The sequence below is a fragment of the Mustela putorius genome, unplaced genomic scaffold, assembly GCF_011764305.1.
Source record: "Mustela putorius furo isolate JIRA1106 unplaced genomic scaffold, ASM1176430v1.1 tig00000450_pilon_pilon_pilon, whole genome shotgun sequence".
NCBI lineage: Eukaryota > Metazoa > Chordata > Mammalia > Carnivora > Mustelidae > Mustela > Mustela putorius.
The window spans coordinates 7,687,044-7,695,286 of NW_025421385.1; positions in this window are offsets into that span (position 1 = coordinate 7,687,044).

Here is an 8,243-nt window from a genome sequence, read left to right on the forward strand (position 1 = left end):
CTAAGAATTAGTAGAAACAAACTTGGCATTCAGCTTTGCTGCTGAGTTGCTGTAAACCTGCTCTGCAGAACACATGTTTAATCCCTAAAAAATGGGGATCATCTTTCCTACCTTGTGCTACACCCCCTTCTTCAGGCTATAGATTAAAACTCAACAGCACTAATTAGGTATCCCCCTGGACCCAGAACCAGTTCTTCAGTGGTGTCCAGCAGGAACACAGGAGCCGTTTGCACTTCTCTATGTCAGTGGTTCTCAAAGTGTGGGCCAGGAAACCTTTTGAGGTATCCGTGAGCTCAAAGCTATTTTTATGAAAATGAGATGCACTTTGCTTTTTTGTTTTCTGACCTGTGAAGAGTAGTGTTTCTGACATGTGATGAGATGATGTTGTATCTCTTGCAGTTGATGGCAGGAGGGTTTTGGGATGTCTATGGGTTTTTTCTTGTTTTTTTTTTTTTTTTACCTTTTTAAAAACTTTTTTTAGTTAATTATTTTTATTAACATATAATGCATTATTTGTCCCAGGGGTACAAGTCTGTGAATCGTCAGGCTTACACACTTCACAGCACTCACCATGGAGCATACCTCCCAATGTCCATAACCCAGTCACTCTCTCCATACCCCCCTCCCCCAAGCAATCCTCAGTTTGTTTTGTGAGATTAAGAGTCTCTTATGGTTTGTCTCCCTCCCAATCCCATCTTGTTTCATTTTTTTCCTTCCCTACCACCTAAACTCTCCACTCTGCCTCTCAAATTCCTCATATTAGGGAGAGCATATGATAATTGTCTTTCTCTGATTGACTTCTTTCACTCAGCATAATACCCTCTAGTTCCATCCACATCCTTGCAAATGACAAGATTTCATTTCTCTTGATGGCTGCATAGTATTCCGTTGTATATATATATATATACCACATCTTTTTTATCCATTCAAATGTTGGTAGACATCTAGGTTCTTTCCATAGTTGGCTATGTGAACATTGCTGCTATAAACATTCAGGTGCACGTGCCCCTTCGGATCACTACATTTGTATCTTTAGGGTATATACCCAGTAGTGATATTGCTAGGTCATAGGGTAGCTCTATTTTCAACTTTTTGAGTAACCTCCATGCTGTTTTCCAGAGAGGTTGCCCCAGCTTGCATTCTCACCAACAGTGTAGGAGGGTTCCCCTTTCTCTGCATCCTTGTCAATGTCTGTCATTTCCAGACTTGTTAATTTTAGTCATTCTGCCTGGTGTGAGGTGTTATCTCATCATGGTTTTGATTTGTATTTCCCTGATGCCAAGCGATGTTGAGCATTTTTTCATGTGTCTGTTGGCCATCTGGATGTCTTCTTTGCAGAAATGTCTGTTCATGTCTTCTGCCCATTTCTTGATTGGATTATTTGGTTTTTGGGTGTTGAGTTTGGTAAATTCTTTATAGATTTTGGATACCAGCTCTTTCTCTGATATGTCATTTGCAAATATCTTCTCCCATTCTGTCAGTTGTCTTTTGGTTTTCTTGACTGTTTCCTTTGCTGTGCAAAAGCTTTTGATCTTGATGAAGTCCCAATAGTTTCTTTTTGCCCTTGCTTCCCTTGCCTTTGGCGATGTTCCTAGGAAGAATGTGCTGCAGCTGAGGTCGAAGAGGTTGCTGCCTGTGTTCTCCTCAAGGATTTTGATGGATTCCTGTTTCACATTGAAGTCTTTCATTCATTTTCAGTCTATTTTTCTGTGTGGTGTAAGGAAATTGTCCAGTTTCATTTTTCTGCATATAGCTGTCCAATTTTCCCAACACCACCAACACCATTTGTTGAAGAGACTATATTTTTTCCATTGGACGTTCTTTCCTGCTTTGTCAAAGATTAGTTGACCATAGAGTTGAGGGTCTATTTCTGGGCTCTCTATTCCATTCCATTGATCTATGTCTCTGTTTTTGTGCGAGTACCATAATGTCTTGATTATTACAGTTTTGTAATAGAGTTTGAAGTCTGGAATTGTGGTGCCACCAACTTTAGCTTTCTTTTTCAACATTCCTTTGGCCATTCGGGGTCTTTTCTGGCTCCATATAAATTTTAGAATTATTTGTTACATTTCTTTGAAAAAAATGGATGGTATTTTGATAGGGATTGCATTAAATGTGTAGATTGCTTTAGACAGCATGGGCATTTTCACAATATTTGTTTTTCCAATCCATAAGAATGGAATGTTTTTCCATTTGTGTCTTCCTCAATTTCTTTCATGAGTAATTTATGGTTTTCTGAGTACAGATTCTTTGCCTCTTTGATTAGGTTTATTTCTAGATAGCTTATTGTTTTTGGTGCAATTGTAAATGGGATTGACTCCTTAATTTCTCTTTCTTCTGTCATGCTGTTGGTGTAGAGAAATGCAACTGATTTCTGTGCATTGATTTAATATCCTGACACTTTACTGAATTCCTATACAAGTTCTAGCAGTTTTGGAGTGGAGTCTTTTGGGTTTTCCCCATAAAGTATCATATCATCTGTAAAGAATTAGAGTTTGACTTCCTCTTTGCCTATTTGGATGCCTTTAATTTCTTTTTGTTGTCTGATTGCTGAGGATAGGACTTCTAGTACTGTGTTGCATAGCAGTGGTGATAGTGGACATCCCTGCTGTGTTCCTGACCTTAGCAGAAAAGCTCTCAGTTTTTCCCCATTGAGAATGATATTCGCTGTGGGTTTTTCATAGGTGGCTTTGGTGATATTGAGAAATGTACTCTCTATCCCTACACTTTGAAGAGGTTTTTTGCTTTGTTTTGTTTTGTTTTTAAAGATTTTATTTATTTAGTTGACACACAGAGACCACAAGTAGGCAGAGAGGGGGGGGGGGGGGCAAAGCAGGCCCCCCGCCAAGCAGGGAACCTGATGCGGGGCTCAATCCCAGGACCCTGGGATCATGACCCAAGCAAAGGCAGGGGCTTAACCCACTGAGCCACCCAGGCGCCCCACTTTGAAGAGTTTTGACCAAGAAAGGGTGCTGTACTTTGCCAAATGCTTTTTCAGCATCTATTGAGAGGATCATATGGTTCTTGTTCTTTCTTTTATTAACGTATTGTATCACATTGATTGATTTGTGGATGTTGAACCAACCTTGCAGCCCTGGAATAAATACCACTTGATTGTGGTGAATAATCCTTTTAATGTACTGCTGGATCCTATTGGCTAGTATTATGGTAGGAATTTTCACATCTGTGTTCATCAAGGATATTGGTCTGTAATTCTCTTTTTTGATGGGGTCTTTGTCTGGTTTTGGGATCAAGGTAACGCTGGCCTCATAAAATGAGTTTGGAAGTTATTCTTCCATTTCTATTTTTCGGAAGAGCTTCAAGGAGTAGGTAATTATTCTTCTTTAAATATTTGGTAGAATTCCCCCTGGGAGACCATCGGGCCTTGGGCTTTTGTTTGTTGGGATATTTTTGATGATTGCTTCAATCTCCTTACTGGTTATGGGTCTGTTCAGTTATGGGTTATGGGTTATGGTTTCTGTTTCTTCCCGGTAAAGTTTTGGTAGCTTATATGTCTCTAGGAATGCATCCATTTCTTCCAGATTGTCAAATTCATTAGCGTATAGTTGCTCATAATATGTTCTTATAATTGTTTGTATTTCTTTGGTGTTGGTTGTGATCTCTCCTCTTTCATTCATGATTTTATTAATTTGGGTCCTTTCTCTTTTCTTTTGGATAAGTCTGACCAGGAGGTTATCAATCTTAATTCATTCAAAGAATCTTTAGCTCCTAGTTTCATTGATTTGTTCTACTGTTCTTTCGGTATCTACTTCATTGATTTCTGCTCTGATCTTTATGATTTCTCTTCTCCTGCTGGGTTTAGGCTTTCTTTGCTGTTCTTTCTCCAGCTCCTTTAGGTGTAGGCTTAGGTTGTGTACTTGAGATCTTTCTTGTTTCTTGAAAAAGCTTGTATGACTATATACTTTCCTCTCAGGACTGCCTTTGTTGTGTCCCACAGATTTTGAACAGTTGTGTTTTCATTATCATTTGTTTTCATGATTTTTTAAATTCTTTAATTTCCTGGTTGACCCATTCATTCTTTAGAAGGATGCTCTTTAGCATCCATATATTTGAGTTCTTTCCAACTTTTCTCTTGTGATTGAGTTTTAGCTTCAGAGCATTGTGTTCTGAAAATATACAGGGAATGATCCCAATCTTTTGGTACCAGTTGAGACCTGATTTGTGACCCAGGATGTGATCTATTCTGAAGACTGTTCCATGTGCGCTAGAGAAGAATGTGTATTCTGCTGCTTTGGGATGGAATGTTCTGAATATATCTGTGATGTCCATCTGTCTTCAGTGTATCATTTAAGGCTTTTATTTCCTTGTTGATCTTTTGCTTGAATGATCTGTCCATTTCAGTGAGGGGGGTGTTAAAGTCCCCTACTATTATTATATTATTATTGATGTTTTTCTTTGATTTTGTTATTAATTGGTTTATATAGTTGGCTGCTCCCATGTTGGGGGCATAGATATTTAAAATTGTTAGATCTTCTTGTTGGACAGACACTTTGAGTATGATATAGTGTCCTTCATCATCTTTTACTATAAACTTTGGCTTAAAATCTAATTGATCGGATATAAGGATTGCCACTCCAGATTTCTTCTGATGTCCATTACATGGTAAATTGTTTTCCACCCCTCACTTTAAGTCTGGAGGTGTCTTTGGGTCTAAAATGAGTTTCTTGTAGACAGCATACTGATTGGTTTTGTTTTTTTAACCATTCTGATATCCTGTGTCTTTTTATTGGGGCATTGAGCCCATTTACATTCAGGGTAATGACTGAAAGATATTAATTTAGTGTCATTGTATTGCCTGTAAGGTGCCTATTACTGTATATTGCCTCTGTTCCTTTCTGGTCTACTACTTTTAGGCTCTCTTTTTGCTCAGAGGACCCCTTTCAATATTTCCTGTAGGGCTGCTTTGGTGTTTGTTTGCAAATTCTTTTAGTTTTTGTTTGTTACAGAGGTTTTTTTATTATTTTTTTTAATCTCTCCTTCTATTTTCAATGATAGCGTAGCTGAATATAGTATTCTTGGCTGCATATTTTTCTCATTTACTGCTCTGAATATATCATGCCAGTTCCTTCTGACCTGCCAGGTCTCTGTGGATAAGTCTGCTGCCAATCTAATATTTCTACTATTGTATGTTACAACCTTCTTGTTCTGAGCTGCTTTCAGGATTTTCTCTTTGTCACTTAGACTAGTAAGTTTTACTATTAGATGATGGGGTGTGGACCTATTTTTATTGATTTTTGAGGGGACATCTCTGTGCCTCCTGAATATTGATGCTTGTTCCCTTTGCCATATTAGGGAAATTCTCTATTATAATTTGCTCCAATATACCTTCTTCCCCTTTCTCTCTTCTTCTTCTGGAATCTCAATTATTCTAATATTGTTTCATCTTATGATATCACTTATCTCTTGGACTCTCCCCTCGTGGTCCAGTAGTTTTTTGTCTCTCTTTTGCTCAGCTTCTTTATTCCCTGTCATTTGGTCTTCTATATCACTAATTCTCTCTTCTGCCTCATTTATCCTAGCAGTAAGAGCCTCCATTCTTGATTGAACCTCATTAATACTTTTTTTTTTATTTCACCTTGGTTAGATTTTAGTTCTTTTACCTCTCTAGAAATGGATTTTATTTATCCAGACAGGGTTTCTCTAATATCCTTCATGCCTTTATCAAGCACAGCTAGCACCTTAAGAATCGTCATTCTGAACTCTAGATCTGACATATTACCAATGTCTGTATTGATTAGGTCCCTAGCTGCCAGTACTGCCTCTTGTTCTTTTTATTGAGGTAAGTTCTTCCACCTTGTCATTTTATCCAGATAAGCATATATGAATGAGAGAATAAAATACTAAAAGGGTGGCAAAGACCCCAGAAAATTGTACACTAACCAAATCAGAAGAGACCCCAAACTGGGGGGAGGAGAAAGGGGGTAAAAAGAAACCATATATATATATATATATATATATATAATTTTTTAAATTTTCTTTTTACATATATACATGTATGTATATATATGACTGATGAATAGAACAGAGTGACCCACTTGATTTTTGGTGTATTTTGGTCTCTTAGAAGAAACTACCTCCCAAAATTTTAAAGAAAGTTTAAAGAAAGAAAAAAATATATATGTATATATATATACACACACACACACAAAAATAAGGGCAAACATGATGAAGGAACAGAATATGAATGTAAAGATGAAAAATTTTTACAAATTCTAAAAAAAGAATTGATAGGATTCATTGGTTGGAAAAAGAGAGAAGAAAAAAATGGGATAGAGAGAATGTGCTCAGGCTGGAGACTAGAACAAAGCCCTGTGCTAGATTTAGGGTATATTTTGATCTATTAGAAGAAATTGTATCTCAAAACATTTTAGGGGGAAAACCATATATGTATACAAAAAATAAGGTTAAATACAATGAAGGATAAAATGACTATAATAATGAAGGTTTAAAAAGTTTTTTGTTGGGTGCCTGGGTGGCTCAGTGGGTTAAGCCGCTGCCTTCAGCTCAGGTCATGATCTCAGGGTCCTGTGATCGAGTCCCACATTGGGCTCTTTGCTCAGCAGGGAGCCTGCTTCTCTCTCTCTCTCTCTCTCTGCCTGCCTCTCTACCTACTTGTGATCTCTCTCTGTCAAATAAATAAATAAAATCTTTAAAAAAAAAAAAGAAGTTTTTTTTTTTCTTTAGAAAGGTACTGTCAAGATAAACTAGTTTAAAAACATTACAAGAGGAAAGAGGAAAAGTTAAAAAATTAGAATAAGAAAAAAATAAAATTAAAAAAGGTTAATTTAAATTTGCAAGACTAAAGGTTCATGGGGAGAAAGCCATGAATTCCATGCATTGCTTTCCTCTATCTCTGGAGTTCTGCTGTTCTCCTTGATCCGTGAGCTTGGTCTTGGCTGGATGCTTTTGCTGATCTTCTTCGGGAGGGGCCTATTGCAGTGGTTCTCAAATGTCTTTGCCCAAAGCCGAATTGCACCGCCCTTGCCAGGGGCCGGTCTAAGTAATCTGCTCAGGTTCACTCTCAGGAGATTTTGTTCCCTGAATGCTTTCTGTCAAACTCTGGAAAACGGGAATGAAAATGGCAGCCTCCCAATCTCCAACCCGGAGGAGTTCAGAGCTCGGGGCCCCACACCTCAGTGCGCCCTCAGAGAAAAGGGGTCTCCTTGATCTCTGGCCACACTCTGGGCTCACATACCCTGTGACCAAGTATTTCTATCTCTGATGTATGGTCCCTTTTGGAGTCTCCAAACCCAGCAGATTCCTGCCTCCAGAGGAGGAAGGTGAGTCTCCCTGGATCTGCCACTTGTGGGGTCCCTGCTCAAAGAACAGTGGTCTGACTGTCCTGCAGATCACAGTTTAAGGTAACCCCGAGCTGAGAGCTCACTCCTCAGCTCTGTTTCTGTAGTCAGCTTCCCCACACTGATACTTGCGAGCTCTGCTACACTCAGACACCCCCAATCCTTCTGTGATCTCACAGGTCCTGAGATCACACTGTCACTGCGAGGGCTCCATCCCCCACTAAGCCTCTAGAGCAATGTCCCTCAGTGGAGCAGACTTCTAAAAGTTCAGATTTTGTGCTCTGTTGCTCCGCTAATTTCCGGGAGCTGGCCCCTCTCACCAGGGTCTATCTACCCATGGCTTCAGATTCACTTCTCCACACACCCTACCTTTCAGAAAGTGGTCAATTTTCTGTTCCTAGAATTGCTGCTCTTCTTCTCTTCAATCTCCTGTTGAGTTTGTAGGTGTTCAAAATGGTTTGATAACTATCTAGCTGAGCCCCTGCGACCTAATGTCATTTCATTCTGATACTCCTCTGCCATCTTGCCTCTCTTGGGATTTCTGTGTTTTTAAAATTTCTCCATGTTGATTCTGTATATGATAAATATCTGGGGCACATGGGTGGCTCAGGTTAAGCATCTAATTCTTGGTTTGGCTCAGGTTGTGATCTCAGGGTTGTGAGATGGAGTCCCACATTGGGCTTCATGCTCAGTGGGGAGTCTGCTGGAGATTCTTTCTTCCTCTCCCTCTGCCCTATCTGCTCCTACTCTCTCACTCTCTCTCTCTAAAATAAATAAAATAAATCTTTAAAATTTTGAATATGGTACATATCAATAGATATAATCCACATTTAATAAAAAATAATTTGGGGGCCATGGGTAATCTTCAGGAGTGAATCCCACCCAATGCCAAAAGTTTAGGAACCCCAGATCTAGATGATTCTG